We start from the raw sequence: 19,400 nt of genomic DNA, 5'->3' as shown, positions 1-19,400 counted from the left end.
CCTACGAGGTCGTGTTTAGATGCCCAGCAAATGTCTGGGGCATCCCTCGCAGATTTTTTGATATTGAGTATCCATTGTTGACAGACTACCTGTGCTTTTTAGTTGTATGGAAGGCTGAGAGGTGGTCGTAAGTGACCGAGGTTGCCCTAATCAGGTCACTTACTTCACTGTGATGACTAAAAACTGTTTTGAGCTCAGCTAATCCACACAGATTCCAGAACTTTCCCACACAGAAATTTCAGAAAAAAGTGATTTTGTTCAACGAAATTTGCGGTTTGCAGGGGATTATCGGTAGGAGAATGTTGGGGAATCCAAGCAAGCCATACCTCGCTGGACTCTCCCGGGTGTCTAGTTTCCAAAAAAGTGTGGGTTTGGTAGGTTTCCCTAGATGGCCGCCGAGCCCTGGGCCAAAAACTCATGGGAACCCCCTTGCAAAACCAGGTTGGTTTGTGATAGGTAATTTTGATGTCGCCTAAATAGGTTTCGGGACCTTGCCTGTCGTGGGTCCTTGACCCACCCACGCGAGTGTGGTACCATTTTTATCGGGAGACCTGGGTGAATGTTGGGTGGGAGGAAATTTGTGTTTCCACGCAGATTCCAGAACATTCCCACACAGAAATGTGAGAAAAAAGTTCTTTTTTCAGTGAAATTTGAGGTTTGCAGGGGATTCTAGGTAGAAGGATGTTGGGGAACCCATGCAAACCATCCTTCGCTGGACTCCCCCGGGTGTCTAGTTTCCAGAAATGTGTGGGTTTGGTAGGTTTCCCTAGATGGCCGCAGAGCCCTAGGCCAAAATCTCATGGGACCCCCCTTGTAAAAACCAGGTAGGTTTGTGATAGGTAATTTTGATGTTGCCTCAATAGGTTTTGGGTCCTTTCCTGTCGTGGGTGCTTGACGTACCCACGCGAGTGAGGTGCCAATTTTATCGGTAAACCTGGGGAACACTGGGTGGGAGGAAATTTGTGGATCCACGCAGATCCCAGAACTTTCCCAAACAGAAATTTGAGAAAAAAGTGTTTTTTTCAGTGAAATGTGAGGTTTGCAGGGGATTCTGGGTGGGAGAATGTTGGGGGACGCACGCAAGCCATACCTCACTGGACTCCCCCGGGTGTCTAGTTGTCATAAATGTGTGGGTTTGAGGGGTTTCCCTAGATTGCCGCCGAGCACCGGGCCAAAAACTTATGGAACACCCCTTGCAAAACAAGGTTGGCTTTGGAAAGTTAATTTTGCTGTCGACTCATTTTTTTGGCCCTTCACTGCCGCAGGTACTTGGCCCACCCACACAAGTGAGGAACCATTTCTATTGGGATACTTGAAGAAATGCTGGGGGGTTGGAAATTTGTTGTAACTTTCTGCAGCGTGAAAATGTGGGCACAATAATGCAAGGAAAATGTGACAGTCACATTTTGAGGTTTGCAGGGCATTGTGGGTAAGATAACTTGTTGGATCCACAAGAGAAACATCACCATGTACTCCCATGGGTGTTTAGTTAACGACAATATCTGCAGTTGGTAGGTTTTTCGTAGATGAAATGTACACCTTGGCAGGGAGGCAAAAAAGACAAAGATTACTGCACAGCCATCTATTCTTCAAGCACACACACCTCCAGGATGGATTTGGCACGAGGGTGAGTGATGGTTCAGTCTCTAACATTTTATTAAGAAGAGATTTCACAAAAATGAAATGCACTGTCAATAATTGAAAGGACAAAAACTGAACCAGTGACTAGCAGCTCATGAGCTGTAAAGCCACGATAAGGCACCAACCGCTTTACAGGCCATTCACACACCTTTCATACGTGATACACACAAGACCATTCACACCACCAAGCACGAAACCAACACATTACAACATCCACAAAAAGGGACAAGGTACACCCTGCTTGAGAAAGTCAGAAAAGACAAATATTCCTGCACAACAACCTATTCCTCAAGCACACATACATACTGGTTGGATTTGGCATGAGGGTGAGTGATGGTTCAGTATATACAGTTGCATTAACCAGAGATTTCACAAAAATGAAATGCACTGTTAATAATTGAAAGGACGAGGAACTGAACCATTGACTCACAGCTCATGATCTGTAAAGCCACAACAAAGCACCAACCTCTTTCCAGGCCATTCATACACCTTTTGTACGTGTGACACATACAAAACCATTCATACCGCCAGCCGCGGGCCCAGTACAATACAACACTTACACCAGCAGACAGCGGCATTTAAGGGCCAATCACTTTCACACACCCACATTCCTGACACAGCAACCACACCAGCTCATGGATTGCGTGGAGTGGCGTTTGGCTAGCAGTGTGTGTAGTGACCAGCAGCAAGTCACTATTCACACACTGCCAGACAAGCACCAGTCCATGTACACCACCAGCCAAGCGCGAGTCCAGGCACACCGCCAGCCAAGCGCGAGTCCAGGCACACTGCCAGCCAATCACCAGTCTAGGCACACCACCAACCAAGCGCCAGCCCATGCACACCGCCAGCCAAGCACCAGTCTGTGCACACCGCCAGCCAAGCGCCAGTCCACGCACACCACCATCACATTTAGGATTTTCTTAGACAAAAAAGAAAACACAAACAAATTTCAAATGGATACAAATCTACTAACACAAAATCTGAAACTAAATATATTGCACAAATGCCAACTTTGAAACTGAACAAAAAATATAAAACAATAGAGACCAGGCAGTTCCCTTTACCACTTATGGATGCTCCCAAAAATTATTTTGCTTGTGGTACATTGTAAAACAAGCAGGCACATACAGCCCAGGGTTAGAAGGACACTCGGGGCATTACATACGAGTCTCCTTCCGTGTACCTCTTTGCCAACAGACTCTACATCTCCTACTGGGAAAGTCTTTTGAGGGTGTGGGAGGAATGTGATCAGGAAAGTGGTGATCTTTCAATCTAGCCACATCCTCCACTACTCCAATTCTAGGAACACTTGCCTGTTCCACTAAACAAGCCTGACTATTACAGGCTCCTGAAACTTAACAAAAGTTATCTTTGATTTAGGACAAGAATTCTTGAATACAACAAAACCATTAAAGGTTGCAAAGTGGAAAAAATAGATAGCCAACTTCTTATACCAAATGTAAGCCTTACGAGGAGCAGTGTAAGGTTCCAACCTCTGATCTACTCTGTCAATACCACCCATGTGCTTATTATAGTCTAAAATGCACACAGGCTTGCGCGCTACAGCAACCTGACTCCAAACAGTTACAGGTGAAGTGCTTTCATCATGGATGGTAGTCAGCATGTAGACATCTCTCCTGTCTGAAAACTTCACAGCTAAAAGTTCCTCGCAATGCAACGCACTGCACTGTCCCCGCACAAACTTTTGACAAACTAGTTATTTTGGGAAACGTTTAAGGTTAGAGCGGATTGTGCCACAAGCAACAGTGTCCACTTTGGCCAATTCCCTGAACAACTGCACACCAGTGTAGAAGTTATCTACATACAAATGGTGACCTTTGTTAAAATGTCCTCTATCAAGTTCCCACACAATTTTCTCAGTCACTCCAAAAGTGGACGGACAACCAGGGGAGTTCATCCTGGATTCCTTACTGTGTACACCCTGAAATTAGAGACATATCCAGTCCGACAGTCACACAGCATATACCGCTTAATTCCACAGCGTGCCCTCTTACTCGAAATGTATTGCCTAAAAACCAAGCGGCCCATGAACAAGACTAAAGACTCATCCACTGCTATTTCTTTCCCTGGAGCATGGATCTCAGAAAATCGATCTACAAAGTGATCAAGGACAGGCCGAATCTTAAAAAGACGTTCACACTCAGGGTGATCTTGTGGCAACGCCAAACCATTATCAATAAAAAGCAGCATCCGAAGCAGCAACAAATACCTATCACGACTCATGACTTCTGGAAATATAGCCGTTGCTATCAAGGGACTAGTAGACCAATATGAAGACATTGATGGCTTCCTTAGCAGTTAAACCCAAGAACTTCTTCATCTCTTCCAGATTTGTGGGAGTCCATCCGGTAGCTCTAGTGGGGCCTAAGGCTGGCACTGTTGTCCCTCAATTACTGTTTGGCATACAAATTAGTCTGCTCAACAATCTTTGACAAAAATACTTCATCCATAAACAACTGAAAAAAATGTATCAGCAAAATATTTTCTGTATTCACTCTACACCCTGGAACACCAGTAAATGCTGGCTGCACCATGCCTGGGGCAATCCAGAGGTCATCACTACCAAGTGAAAGCCTTGCAGCCCCAGGCTGCAGCCCAGATGCTTCTTTCTGCACTATTGGCACATCAATGTCCTCTTCTAAAACAGGCATGTTTGCAAATTCACAAAAAAGAATACACATATAAAAAGCAAAATGACCCCCGGAAGCGAGACTTGCCAGAGGGGTCACTTCCATTTAAATTTTAAAGAACTCCCTGGTGTCTAGTGGGGTATTGCGCAGAAAGGCCAAATAAACAGGCTAATCTGCCCCCAGGGGGGCAAAATACACATAAAAAAATGCCCCCTGGAAGTGACCCTTGCCCAAGGGCTCTCTTCCTTTTTTTTAAATATCCCTGGCCCTAATAGGCTTTTCTGCCTCCCATGGAGCCGAAATCGGCCGTTACCGACCGGTATTTTGGCTCCTACATCTGGCCCTAAGTGTATTAAATGTCCCCTATACTTTTAGTTCTCTTTATCCGATACACATTGCATATTTATGTGTGGGAATGACTCGTACATATCCATACTAATTCAGACTCAACCATGGTTTGTCATCATTTAGTCCCTTTATATTGGTGGATAATTTGTAAATCTACCTTTGCTCATTTTCTAGTTGGATTTTTGTAGTTTCTAGTAGGATATTTGTAGGTTGTCTTACTGGTGTCTATTTGACTGTCTATTTGAAATCATCTTCTGTATGCCCAGTACACAGGAGCATCATGAACCTCCACTTTAGCAGCTACAGCAAGTGTGGTTTTTGATGGGACCCGTCTGTCTGCAACTAGGCAGATAAATCACATGAAAGGTTGGATGAGTGAGTGTGTGAGTGAAAGGATGGATGTTTGAGTGAAAGGGTAGCTGGATGGATGGATGGATGAATGGATGGATGGATGTGTGTGTCAAGATGTAGAGGGTTCTTACCGTAGACTTGCACAGGAACAGAAGATGCTTTTCCCCAACTCCCTCTCAAGGATACTCCAGAGACGGTTAAACAACCTTGCCTCCAAAAGATCCCCAAGGGGGAAGGGGGAAGTGGGAGTGGATAAAATAATAAACAACAGAAGAGGCTTGTTCAGGACTTATGATTTCTCAATTTCTCCCTTCAGTACTAATCCATTCTGGATTGTTGTTGGACTGGGGATACCTGGGGAAACTAAACATAAACAATTACTGCTACCCCTATTCTACTCTATTCATTCCTTAATTATTTATTTCCTATGTGCTTACAACATACCCAGAATCCTGAAAGACTGTACTTCTCCTTTTATTTAAACCAATGCTTTCCACAGTGGTACTGCCTCTTTCTTTTTATTCAGTATTGCCTTCAGACGGTGTTAACCTGTAATTTACATATCACAATTAATGTAGTTCTGATCAATCTCTACTCCTACGCCCATATCTAATTGTGGATTGCTGCAATTAGGTGTTAAAATGCTACTAAGGAGGCAGAACATTGCCCAGACAGTATTAAGAGTTATTAAAATGATAAAAGTAAAATATTACTGCTACAGATTGTGCTGCATTATTGGGTCCTCATCATTCGCATAATCCAAGCCACCCTGGGTATAGGCCTTTTTATGTGTACCCTTGACAGAAGAAGCTGTCTAACATTGTACTCACAGCTTGAGTAAAATTTTCCTTCACTCAAGTACTTGTACCTGTGGATGCTACTCACTTTAGGTTTTTTCCTGTGGGGACCATTGTTAGCTTGAAATGCTAAATGTACATCCAGCCATCTCTGACCAGTTCTGTCTTGCTTGTACTCAGTTCAGAGTTAAAAGCCTCGAAAGAGCTGGTAGAGTTAAAATTTCACTCCAGTTGTCTCAACATCCTAGAGGAACTTGCAGGTCATCACCTTTCCTAGAAACGTTGGTGCTGCAGACGTTGGTTAGTCATGCCCATTCAATGACTATCGCCAATTCATATTATGGACCTTCTAAACTTAGATTCTAAGAATTAGGTGGTATCCTGACCGTAAACTCCGGGTCCCCATAGTTCTGTGGGTATGCCTAGTCCCATGGGTCCCACCTTGCTGCATAAAGTCTTAACCTCCATTTTCTGGAAACTATGGAACCATTGATGCCACTATAAGTTACCAGAATAGTTGGGTACGTCTGGCATACGCAGAACCTGCAACCACATTGGTATCCAGGAGCTGGTCTCTGAGCATGTGGTCAGGATATGGGAGGCTCTGGGCACCAGTTGGAGAATTAACTTATTTTGCCTTACTTTTCCTTCTCTCACTTGCATACTTCTTGTGGGTGGTGTTTTGCGATGAATATAGATTTGACATAACATGCACGTTTCCGTGCCAGCACCGGTTCGGTTGTATAGGAATTCTGCACTGGTGGCCAATCAGCAGAAATACAAAGGAACATTAATTGCGTGGAGAACTCAACCTGAAACTCTCACTCCTTTGAGGTGTATCCTGGTCTTAGAGGCCCAGGTCATAGCTAAGTAGCTCATAGTCCATGAAGTCTCCTTCCGTAAAGCATTGAGACTAATGACTGAACAGGATTTTTGCAATTGAATTTTCTTAAGTGCTATGAATACATTTGAACTTCTGTCTTAGCCGGAGAAGGTGCCAGGACCTTCTGTTTTGTTGGGAGTGTTGACTAAGTATGTGCAGTCTGTCCCAATCCAGGATGCTGCCTGGCACTCGCAAGCGGCAAAGCAATATGAAGACATTACATATGGTTATTTAATAATCAGTGGTTACTAGACCATATCTGTGGAAGCTACTATTCACCTCATGCGCCCGAAGGCCACTGTAAGAAATTGAATTATTCATTTGGGTTGGTGAATACCCACCCCAAGGAATAATCACAACCTTTGTCAGGGTGAACCACTAAAGCCATTAAATGAACATGAGCTCAATCCCGGTAGCTGTGGCACAAAACAGACCAGCTTAAGTTAAATCCTCCCAAAGAGTTGGGAAAATAGAGTAAAATGTAATAAACAAAGTATTACTAAAACAACTTAAATCCAATATAGGGAACAGAAGATATGATTTGTTTAAAAGTTTTTGTAGAAGTAGTACCCAGAAGCATAAGGTGCCAATGATAGTTTATGATCACGGTACAATTTGACGCTGACCTCGAAGCAGACGGGGTCGGATACATCAGCCAGGTTCATATTGGCCAAAGATTTTACTATCTTTTGAATTTAGTGCTTTAATTCCAAATCCACCACAGGAGCACACTTCAGATGCCCTAGGGCCTTGGGGTAGGCCCTTAGAGACTCACGATGTGTCAGGCAGTGGCCAAACAGCAGTCTAGTCCAGGTCCAATTACCACTGGTCAGCTAGGAAGTTTCAGGAAAAGGCTTCTTGTAGCTTGGTGTCTCCCTCTACCTTTAACAGGAGATTAGCCTTATGACCCCTGGAGTCTTCTTCTTTGTTCTGGCTACTAGAGCGAGAGCATGTCCAGTCTTCCAGGCTTGTTAGGTCTCAGACAGTAGGTCCAATCATCTGCCGATCTTCCTGAGGTCCAGGAGTATTCTGTAGTAGATGACGACAGATGCCACATTAATGCTTGTCTTGAGCTAATGACTCCTGGGCATACCCTAACCATTGAGGTAAAAGTTCCAGAGTCCAGCGCCACCCACTTTGGGCATTTACAGGATGGCAGTAGTCTCCTGCAACTCTAAACGTGGGCTCTGAAGTCTGTGGAGTGTTTGGGAATTTTAGTGTCCTCCCACATCTAACACTAAAATACAGTTTGTGGCGATCACTTTACCCACAATAAACCCAGGGACTGCTGAAGAGCAGATGTGCTGCTAGAAAACATGGCTAAAAGACACTCATGTTGATATGGGCAATAGCTCAGGCGTTACTGTGATCCGTTGGTTTGCAAATGCTTGTTTGGTGTTGACGGGGTATTGCTGAACAAATGTGGAAGTGATAGTGAGAAACAGTTGAGCTTTGAAGTGAAGCAAGGCTGTGGCATAACGGCCAAAGCTGTCGACAGAGGAACTGGGGAACCAAATTCAAATCTCTGGGTTGGCTAAAAATGTGTGATTATGGGCAAATCACTTATGCTTCCCCCTGTCTACGAAAATGAAGGAGTCATTGTGTGATGCAACAGATGAGCATATAAAGCACTCCAGTACCATTGGCTGGTGATAGCACTATGGCAAGATGGAGGACTGAACAAGTGCTCCAATACCCTCAAATCGTGCAACAAAAAAATTGCATATGAACATGTGCTGTTTGTGTTTCAACAACTTTTTTAATGCATTTGTTTATTTACACATGCATGCGTTGAATCAATGCCTATGTAGATTCCCCACTTGACTCATGTACTGAACTGTTACCTTCCTTTTCCTCAAATTGTAAAGCGCTCTGATATCCTTCGGGATCAAGTTCGCGCTATATAAAACTTTATAAATAGTGACTATATCTTGCTAACATTCTACCTACCCAAACCTTCTGAAAGCTGCCCTTCTCTTCAACCACTGTCTAAGTTATTTTCTTCTTATTATTTATTTATTTATTTATTTTATTGAGAGTTCGTGAATACATATCACACAACAAAATACAATTCATTCCAGATACAAGATGCAAGATATGGGTCCGACATACATAAATAAATAATGATCGCGAGTGCATCATTAGTTACCAATAACCTATAAAGAAAAAAGAAAGAAGAAAAAGGCAAAACTCTAACTAGTTAAAATAAAAAGTAACCATTCTTGCTTTTCGTATCCCCACACTCATGGTTCTAGATCAGGGGAACTATACAAAGTATAGGCCCAGGGGAGGTTTAGCATACGGTACAAAAAAGCCAATAGCTAAGCAGTTGATATCACACTCGACTGACCCCTCATCCTTGCCGCCCTCCAAGCGGCCACTGGTGCCCAAATCCGTAGCCCCATCTCTCTTGTTTTTAAGCCCTTAAGTTCATATAGGGCTCCCTCAATGTTATGGATACCGAGGAGCCTGCATAGCCACATTTGAAATGTTGGAACCTCTATATCTTTCCAGGCGGCTGAGATAGGTATTCGGAGTACAGCTACTGCTATGAAAACTAAAGCTTCCTCCTCGATCCTTAGATTTAGTTTAATATCGCAGCCAATAATCAATAATGTTGGGGATAGATTTATTTTGACATCTAGCAGCCCCTCTAAAAAGGCCACGATCTCAGTTTTGATTAGATCCAGTTTCTCGCACCCATAAAACATATGTACGATATCTGCGGGTTCTTTACCACATCTAGGGCAATCACTATCCACCCTCTTCCCCCAATCAAACAGCTTGGAGGGCGTATAATATAAATTAAATAAAGTTTTAAAATGCTGGGCTCTAAGATTGGAGGAGCGCAGAAATCTTTTATCAAATGAAAGGGCTCTATCCAGATCAGTCTCTGGGTCCCCCAATTTCATAGCCCAGGCTGTCTCAGTCTTAACCATATCTGGGGACCCTTCCATAAGAATTTTGTAAAGTCCCTTAATTCTACGCCCCCTCCCTTCAGATAATCCAGAAGTGCACTTCTTTTTCCCAGAGTTATTCGGGGTCTTACTGATCTAATTGTATTAACCACCTGAAGATATTTATATTCTTGCCCTTCCTGTAATGAGTATCGCATCCTTAAATCCTCCAGTGATCTACAAACATCCTTCACCATTATTTACCCGAGTGTAACAATGCCTTGAAGTTCCCAATGTCTCAGAATCCATCCTTACACAAGTTTGGAAAAAGTCCAGAATTCCAGAGAGGAGTATGATGATTATACTTGGGGACTCCCATTACTTTCTGCATTGATGCCCATACCCCCACTATGCCTTCAAGCAGTTTATATTGTGTTTTCTTGTAGTACCTTTTTTCCGTTCTCCTCAGGAGTACCCCAAATGCTTCATTACCCAATGCCAGCTGAAATATGGATGGGATATCATCTTGACCCATACCCTGTCCCGCCCCCCCCCCCGATCAAAGAATATTGCCATTTCTGTGAGGAGACAGGACCAGTGATAATTCCTGATACTTGGCATACCTAACCCTCCCATTTCCTGAGGTAGAGACATAAACTTATTTGACCTTCTGATCTTGCCGTATTGCCATAGAAATTTCATAAAAATGGCTTCGATTTCCTTTATTAGTTTATCTTCTATTTTGAATGGGATGAATCTGAATTTATACAAAATTTTGGGAAACATAGTCATTTTAATGACGTTGGCTCTACCTATTATCGATAAATGTAGTGTATCCATCCTTTTTAAATCCTGTGCCATTGATTTCAGGAGCGATTCAGAAAAGGGGGTGGTGATGAACAGAGTGTCTAAATTAAGCAGACCACTCTTACCCAGTCCAAAGATCAGGGCTTGATCCATCACCACTATTTATCTCACTGCCCCATCCCAGCTCAGAACCTGGCTATATGCAAATCAGTCTGTCCCTGGCCCAGTGCATCATGGGAACAGGGCAGACTAAACTACCAAGCCAATTCTTCACCAGAAAGGAGACAAGCTACCGGGGACCGGTTTCTGGCATTTCAGCCGTCTTCGGCCCGGCTTGCTTTAATCCTGATGGAGCAGTGAGAAAGGGACGCATGTCTGAGTATACCCTGCCACACCTATGGCGGCCAAAAACGATTCAGAAAAGGGGGTGGTGATGAACAGGGTGTCTGAATTAAGCAGACCACTCTTACCCAGTCCAAAGATCAGGGCTTGATCCATCACAGTTATTTATCTCACTGCCCCATCCCAGCTCAGAACCTGGCTATATGCAAATCAGTCTGTCCCTGGCCCAGTGCATCATGGGAACAGGGCAGACTAAACTACCAAGCCAATTCTTCACCAGAAAGGAGACAAGCTACCGGGGACCGGTTTCTGGCATTTCAGCCGTCTTCGGCCCGGCTTGCTTGAATCCTGATGGAGCAGTGAGAAAGGGACTCATGTCTGAGTATACCCTGCCACACCTATGGTGGCCAAAAACGATTCAGAAAAGGGGGTGGTGATGAACAGAGTGTCTGAATTAAGCAGACCACTCTTACCCAGTCCAAAGATCAGGGCTTGATCCATCACCGTTATTTATCTCACTGCCCCATCCCAGCTCAGAACCTGGCTATATGCAAATCAGTCTGTCCCTGGCCCAGTGCATCATGGGAACAGGGCAGACTAAACTACCAAGCCAATTCTTCACCAGAAAGGAGACAAGCTACCGGGGACCGGTTTCTGGCATTTCAGCCGTCTTCGGCCCGGCTTGCTTGAATCCTGATGGAGCAGTGAGAAAGGGACTCATGTCTGAGTATACCCTGCCACACCTATGGTGGCCAAAACGATTCAGAAAAGGGGGTGGTGGTGGTGGTGAGACCCTTGCTCATTGCACCATCAGGATTCAAGCAAACCGGGCCGAAGACGGCTGTAATGCCAGAAACCGGTCCCCGGGAGCTTGTTTCCTTCCCAGTGTAAGAATTGGCTTTTGTAGTTTGGTTTGCCCTGTTCCCATCATGCACTGGGACAGGAACAGACTAATTTGCATACAGCCAGGTTATGAAACTGGGATGGTGCAGTGAGCTAAAAAACGGTGTTGGATCTAGCCCTGATCTCTTGACTGGGTGAGAGCTTTCTGCTTAATTCAGAGACTCTGTCCCTCACCACCCCTTGTTGTAAATATTTTTGTCCACCCTAAGCGTGGAAGGGTATTCTCAGATGTGAGACCCTTGCTCATTGCACCATCAGGATTCAAGCAAACCGGGCCGAAAACGGCTGTAATGCCAGAAACCGGTCCCCGGGAGCTTGTTTCCTTCCCAGTGTAAGAATTGGCTTTTGTAGTTTGGTTTGCCCTGTTCCCATCATGCACTGGGACAGGAACAGACTAATTTGCATACAGCCAGGTTCTGAAACTGGGATGGTGCAGTGAGCTAAAAAACGGTGTTGGATCTAGCCCTGATCTCTTGACTGGGTGAGAGCTTTCTGCTTAATTCAGAGACTCTGTCCCTCACCACCCCTTGTTGTAAATATTTTTGTCCACCCTAAGCGTGGAAGGGTATTCCCAGATGTGAGACCCTTGCTCATTGCACCATCAGGATTCAAGCATACCGGGCCGAAGACGGCTGTAATGCCAGAAACCGGTCCCCGGGAGCTTGTTTCCTTCCCAGTGTAAGAATTGGCTTTTGTAGTTTGGTTTGCCCTGTTCCCATCATGCACTGGGACAGGAACAGACTAATTTGCATACAGCCAGGTTCTGAAACTGGGATGGTGCAGTGAGCTAAAAAACGGTGTTGGATCTAGCCCTGATCTCTTGACTGGGTGAGAGCTTTTTGCTTAATTCAGAGACTCTGTCCCTCACCACCCCTTGTTGTAAATATTTTTGTCCACCCTAAGCGTGGAAGGGTATTCCCAGATGTGAGACCCTTGCTCATTGCACCATCAGGATTCAAGCAAACCGGGCCGAAGACGGCTGTAATGCCAGAAACCGGTCCCCGGGAGCTTGTTTCCTTCCCAGTGTAAGAATTGGCTTTTGTAGTTTGGTTTGCCCTGTTCCCATCATGCACTGGGACAGGAACAGACTAATTTGCATACAGCCAGGTTCTGAAACTGGGATGGTGCAGTGAGCTAAAAAACGTTGTTGGATCTAGCCCTGATCTCTTGACTGGGTGAGAGCTTTCTGCTTAATTCAGAGACTCTGTCCCTCACCACCCCTTGTTGTAAATATTTTTGTCCACCCTAAGCGTGGAAGGGTATTCTCAGATGTGAGACCCTTGCTCATTGCACCATCAGGATTCAAGCAAACCGGGCCGAAGACGGCTGTAATGCCAGAAACCGGTCCCCGGGAGCTTGTTTCCTTCCCAGTGTAAGAATTGGCTTTTGTAGTTTGGTTTGCCCTCTTTCCATCATGCACTGGGACAGGAACAGACTAATTTGCATACAGCCAGGTTCTGAAACTGGGATGGTGCAGTGAGCTAAAAAACGGTGTTGGATCTAGCCCTGATCTCTTGACTGGGTGAGAGCTTTCTGCTTAATTCAGAGACTCTGTCCCTCACCACCCCTTGTTGTAAATATTTTTGTCCACCCTAAGCGTGGAAGGGTATTCTCAGATGTGAGACCCTTGCTCATTGCACCATCAGGAATCAAGCAAACCGGGCCGAAGACGGCTGTAATGCCAGAAACCGGTCCCCGGGAGCTTGTTTCCTTCCCAGTGTAAGAATTGGCTTTTGTAGTTTGGTTTGCCCTTTTCCCATCATGCACTGGGACCGGAACAGACTAATTTGCATACAGCCAGGTTCTGAAACTGGGATGGTGCAGTGAGCTAAAAAACGGTGTTGGATCTAGCCCTGATCTCTTGACTGGGTGAGAGCTTTCTGCTTAATTCAGAGACTCTGTCCCTCACCACCCCTTGTTGTAAATATTTTTGTCCACCCTAAGCGTGGAAGGGTATTCTCAGATGTGAGACCCCTGCTCATTGCACCATCAGGATTCAAGCAAACCGGGCCGAAGACGGCTGTAATGCCAGAAACCGGTCCCCGGGAGCTTGTTTCCTTCCCAGTGTAAGAATTGGCTTTTGTAGGTTGGTTTGCCCTGTTCCCATCATGCACTGGGACAGGAACAGACTAATTTGCATACAGCCATGTTCTGAAACTGGGATGGTGCAGTGAGCTAAAAAACGGTGTTGGATCTAGCCCTGATCTCTTGACTGGGTGAGAGCTTTCTGCTTAATTCAGAGACTCTGTCCTTCACCACCCCTTGTTGTAAATATTTTTGTTCACCCTAAGCGTGGAAGGGTATTCTCAGATGTGAGACCCTTGCTCATTGCACCATCAGTATTCAAGCAAACCGGGCCGAAGACGGCTGTAATGCCAGAAATCGGTCCCCGGGAGCTTGTTTCCTTCCCAGTGTAAGAATTGGCTTTTGTAGTTTGGTTTGCCCTGTTCCCATCATGCACTGGGACAGGAACAGACTAATTTGCATACAGCCAGGTTCTGAAACTGGGATGGTGCAGTGAGCTAAAAAACGGTGTTGGATCTAGCTCTGATCTCTTGACTGGGTGAGAGCTTTCTGCTTAATTCAGAGACTCTGTCCCTCACCACCCCTTGTTGTAAATATTTTTGTCCACCCTAAGCGTGGAAGGGTATTCTCAGATGTGAGACCCTTGCTCATTGCACCATCAGGATTCAAGCAAACCGGGCCGAAGACGGCTGTAATGCCAGAAACCGGTCCCCGGGAGCTTGTTTCCTTCCCAGTGTAAGAATTGGCTTTTGTAGTTTGGTTTGCCCTGTTCCCATCATGCACTGGGACAGGAACAGACTAATTTGCATACAGCCAGGTTCTGAAACTGGGATGGTGCAGTGAGCTAAAAAACGGTGTTGGATCTAGCCCTGATCTCTTGACTGGGTGAGAGCTTTCTGCTTAATTCAGAGACTCTGTCCCTCACCACCCCTTGTTGTAAATATTTTTGTCCACCCTAATCGTGGAAGGGTATTCTCAGATGTGAGACCCTTGCTCATTGCACCATCAGGATTCAAGCAAACCGGGCCGAAGACGGCTGTAATGCCAGAAACCGTTTCCCGGGAGCTTGTTTCCTTCCCAGTGTAAGAATTGGCTTTTGTAGTTTGGTTTGCCCTGTTCCCATCATGCACAGGGACAGGAACAGACTAATTTGCATACAGCCAGGTTCTGAAACTGGGATGGTGCAGTGAGCTAAAAAACGGTGTTGGATCTAGCCCTGATCTCTTGACTGGGTGAGAGCTTTCTGCTTAATTCAGAGACTCTGTCCCTCACCACCCCTTGTTGTAAATATTTTTGTCCACTCTAAGCGTGGAAGGGTATTCTCAGATGTGAGACCCTTGCTCATTGCACCATCAGGATTCAAGCAAACCGGGCCGAAGACGGCTGTAATGCCAGAAACCGGTCCCCGGGAGCTTGTTTCCTTCCCAGTGTAAGAATTGGCTTTTGTAGTTTGGTTTGCCCTGTTCCCATCATGCACTGGGACAGGAACAGACTAATTTGCATACAGCCAGGTTCTGAAACTGGGATGGTGCAGTGAGCTAAAAAACGGTGTTGGATCTAGCCCTGATCTCTTGACTGGGTGAGAGCTTTCTGCTTAATTCAGAGACTCTGTCCCTCACCACCCCTTGTTGTAAATATTTTTGTCCACCCTAAGCGTAGAAGGGTATTCTCAGATGTGAGACCCTTGCTCATTGCACCATCAGGATTCAAGCAAACCGGGCCGAAGACGGCTGTAATGCAAGAAACCGGTCCCCGGGAGCTTGTTTCCTTCCCAGTGTAAGAATTGGCTTTTGTAGTTTGGTTTGCCCTGTTCCCATCATGCACTGGGACAGGAACAGACTAATTTGCATACAGCCAGGTTCTGAAACTGGGATGGTGCAGTGAGCTAAAAAACGGTGTTGGATCTAGCCCTGATCTCTTGACTGGGTGAGAGCTTTCTGCTTAATTCAGAGACTCTGTCCCTCACCACCCCTTGTTGTAAATATTTTTGTCCACCCTAATCGTGGAAGGGTATTCTCAGATGTGAGACCCTTGCTCATTGCACCATCAGGATTCAAGCAAACCGGGCCGAAGACGGCTGTAATGCCAGAAACCGTTTCCCGGGAGCTTGTTTCCTTCCCAGTGTAAGAATTGGCTTTTGTAGTTTGGTTTGCCCTGTTCCCATCATGCACAGGGACAGGAACAGACTAATTTGCATACAGCCAGGTTCTGAAACTGGGATGGTGCAGTGAGCTAAAAAACGGTGTTGGATCTAGCCCTGATCTCTTGACTGGGTGAGAGCTTTCTGCTTAATTCAGAGACTCTGTCCCTCACCACCCCTTGTTGTAAATATTTTTGTCCACTCTAAGCGTGGAAGGGTATTCTCAGATGTGAGACCCTTGCTCATTGCACCATCAGGATTCAAGCAAACCGGGCCGAAGACGGCTGTAATGCCAGAAACCGGTCCCCGGGAGCTTGTTTCCTTCCCAGTGTAAGAATTGGCTTTTGTAGTTTGGTTTGCCCTGTTCCCATCATGCACTGGGACAGGAACAGACTAATTTGCATACAGCCAGGTTCTGAAACTGGGATGGTGCAGTGAGCTAAAAAACGGTGTTGGATCTAGCCCTGATCTCTTGACTGGGTGAGAGCTTTCTGCTTAATTCAGAGACTCTGTCCCTCACCACCCCTTGTTGTAAATATTTTTGTCCACCCTAAGCGTAGAAGGGTATTCTCAGATGTGAGACCCTTGCTCATTGCACCATCAGGATTCAAGCAAACCGGGCCGAAGACGGCTGTAATGCAAGAAACCGGTCCCCGGGAGCTTGTTTCCTTCCCAGTGTAAGAATTGGCTTTTGTAGTTTGGTTTGCCCTGTTCCCATCATGCACTGGGACAGGAACAGACTAATTTGCATACAGCCAGGTTCTGAAACTGGGATGGTGCAGTGAGCTAAAAAACGGTGTTGGATCTAGCCCTGATCTCTTGACTGGGTGAGAGCTTTCTGCTTAATTCAGAGACTCTGTCCCTCACCACCCCTTGTTGTAAATATTTTTGTCCACCCTAAGCGTGGAAGGGTATTCTCAGATGTGAGACCCTTGCTCATTGCACCATCAGGATTCAAGCAAACCGGGCCGAAGACGGCTGTAATGCCAGAAACCGGTCCCCGGGAGCTTGTTTCCTTCCCAGTGTAAGAATTGGCTTTTGTAGTTTGGTTTGCCCTGTTCCCATCATGCACTGGGACAGGAACAGCCTAATTTGCATACAGCCAGGTTCTGAAACTGGGATGGTGCAGTGAGCTAAAAAACGGTGTTGGATCTAGCCCTGATCTCTTGACTGGGTGAGAGCTTTCTGCTTAATTCAGAGACTCTGTCCCTCACCACCCCTTGTTGTAAATATTTTTGTCCACCCTAAGCGTGGAAGGGTATTCTCAGATGTGAGACCCTTGCTCATTGCACCATCAGGATTCAAGCAAACCGGGCCGAAGACGGCTGTAATGCCAGAAACCGGTCCCCGGGAGCTTGTTTCCTTCCCAGTGTAAGAAATGGCTTTTGTAGTTTGGTTTGCCCTGTTCCCATCATGCACTGGGACAGGGACAGACTAATTTGCATACAGCCAGGTTCTGAAACTGGGATGGTGCAGTGAGCTAAAAAACGGTGTTGTACCTAGCCCTGATCTCTTGACTGGGTGAGAGCTTTCTGCTCAATTCAGAGACTCTGTCCCTCACCACCCCTTGTTGTAAATATTTTTGTCCACCCTAAGCGTGGAAGGGTATTCTCAGATGTGAGACCCTTGCTCATTGCACCATCAGGATTCAAGCAAACCGGGCCGAAGACGGCTGTAATGCCAGAAACCGGTCCCCGGGAGCTTGTTTCCTTCCCAGTGTAAGAATTGGCTTTTGTAGTTTGGTTTGCCCTGTTCCCATCATGCACTGGGACAGGAACAGACTAATTTGCATACAGCCAGGTTCTGAAACTGGGATGGTGCAGTGAGCTAAAAAACGGTGTTGGATCTAGCCCTGATCTCTTGACTGGGTGAGAGCTTTCTGCTTAATTCAGAGACTCTGTCCCTCACCACCCCTTGTTGTAAATATTTCTGCTTAATTCAGAGACTCTGTCCCTCACCACCCCTTGTTGTAAATATTTTTGTCCACCCTAAGCGTGGAAGGGTATTCTCAGATGTGAGACCCTTGCTCATTGCACCATCAGGATTCAAGCAAACCGGGCCGAAGACGGCTGTAATGCCAGAAACCGGTCCCCGGGAGCTTGTTTCCTTCCCAGTGTAAGAATTGGCTTTTGTAGTTTGGTTTGCCCTGTTCCCATCATGCACTGGGACAGGAACAGACTAATTTGCATACAGCCAGGTTCTGAAACTGGGATGGTGCAGTGAGCTAAAAAACGGTGTTGGATCTAGCCCTGATCTCTTGACTGGGTGAGAGCTTTCTGCTTAATTCAGAGACTCTGTCCCTCACCACCCCTTGTTGTAAATATTGATTTCAGGAGCGGCGTAAAATTATCTCTGATTATATTCTCTGGATGTGAATTAAGTGTTATACCAAGGTACACCACCGAATTAACATACCTAGCATCCAGTTTCGTTATATTCTTGGAGCACAGAACTTGGGTCTTAGCCTCATTTAGTCGATATCCTGAGTATTTCCCAAACAGACTTGTCATAGTCACTATTTCCCTCATAGCAGACTCCGGATCAGTCGTAATGACGACTAGGTCATCAGCATATGCGAGCAATTTTGTTTGAAAGCCTTTTATAACTACAGGTTTTATCGCCGTATTGGACATTATTTGAGTTATTAATGGGTTGATATACAACGCAAATAGGATAGGGGAACAAGGGCAACCCTGCCGAGTCCCCCTCGTTATACTAATTTTTTCTGAACTCCCCCCCATCAACTGGATCCTAGCTGTGGGAGTAGAATACATTGCCTGTATAGCCTGTCGGAACCTTGGTCCGAACCCCCTCTCCTCCAACACCTTCCACAAAAATGACCACCTTACCCGGTCAAAGGCCTTTTCCACATCAAGGAGGACCATCGGGCCCCCTCCCCCCCCGGCAGCACAGATATCAAACACGGTAATCGCTCTTCTAATATGATCCGTCGTGCTCTCCCCGGGATGAACCCGTGCTGCCAGGGCGAAACTAGGGCCCCGATGATCCTCCCAAAGCGGGTGGCCAAGATCTTAGCATACAGCTTATTATCAGCATTTACTAGGGAGATCGGCCTATAGGAGCCTGGATTTTCTTTGGGTTTGCCTTTTTTGTGGAACACCACGATGTTGGTACTCATCCATGACTCCGGTATTTTGCCAGTAATCATAATCCCATTAAACAGGTCTAGAAGGAGTGGGGATTTTTCCTCCCGTAAGCACTTATATATTTCAAGTGGTAGCCCATCCGGGCCCACCGCCTTTCCTAATGCCAAGCTTTGTAGGCCCCCTATTACCTCATCCATGGCTACCGAATTGAACAAGGTTAAAATCTCCAAACTCCCAATGATAATGTCTGATCATAACCCTCTGGTAATAACAATGGATGTCAATCGACCTACGAAAGGACCTAGACCCTGGACTTTTGATAGAAAATTACTAACCAACAGTGTCTACATAGAATATATTAAAAATTGGTCACAAGCCTTTTTCGATGCCAATAGATACAGTGCCTCTCGAAGTGTAGTCTGGGACAGTTATAAGGCAGGGTTAAGAGGGGAGACCATTAGCTATACTAACAGGCAGTGGAAAAGGATTAATCTGGAAAGGGAGC

This window comes from Lissotriton vulgaris, chromosome 11, assembly GCF_964263255.1.
Source record: "Lissotriton vulgaris chromosome 11, aLisVul1.2, whole genome shotgun sequence".
Lineage (NCBI taxonomy): Eukaryota > Metazoa > Chordata > Amphibia > Caudata > Salamandridae > Lissotriton > Lissotriton vulgaris.
This window is presented reverse-complemented; position numbering follows the sequence as displayed.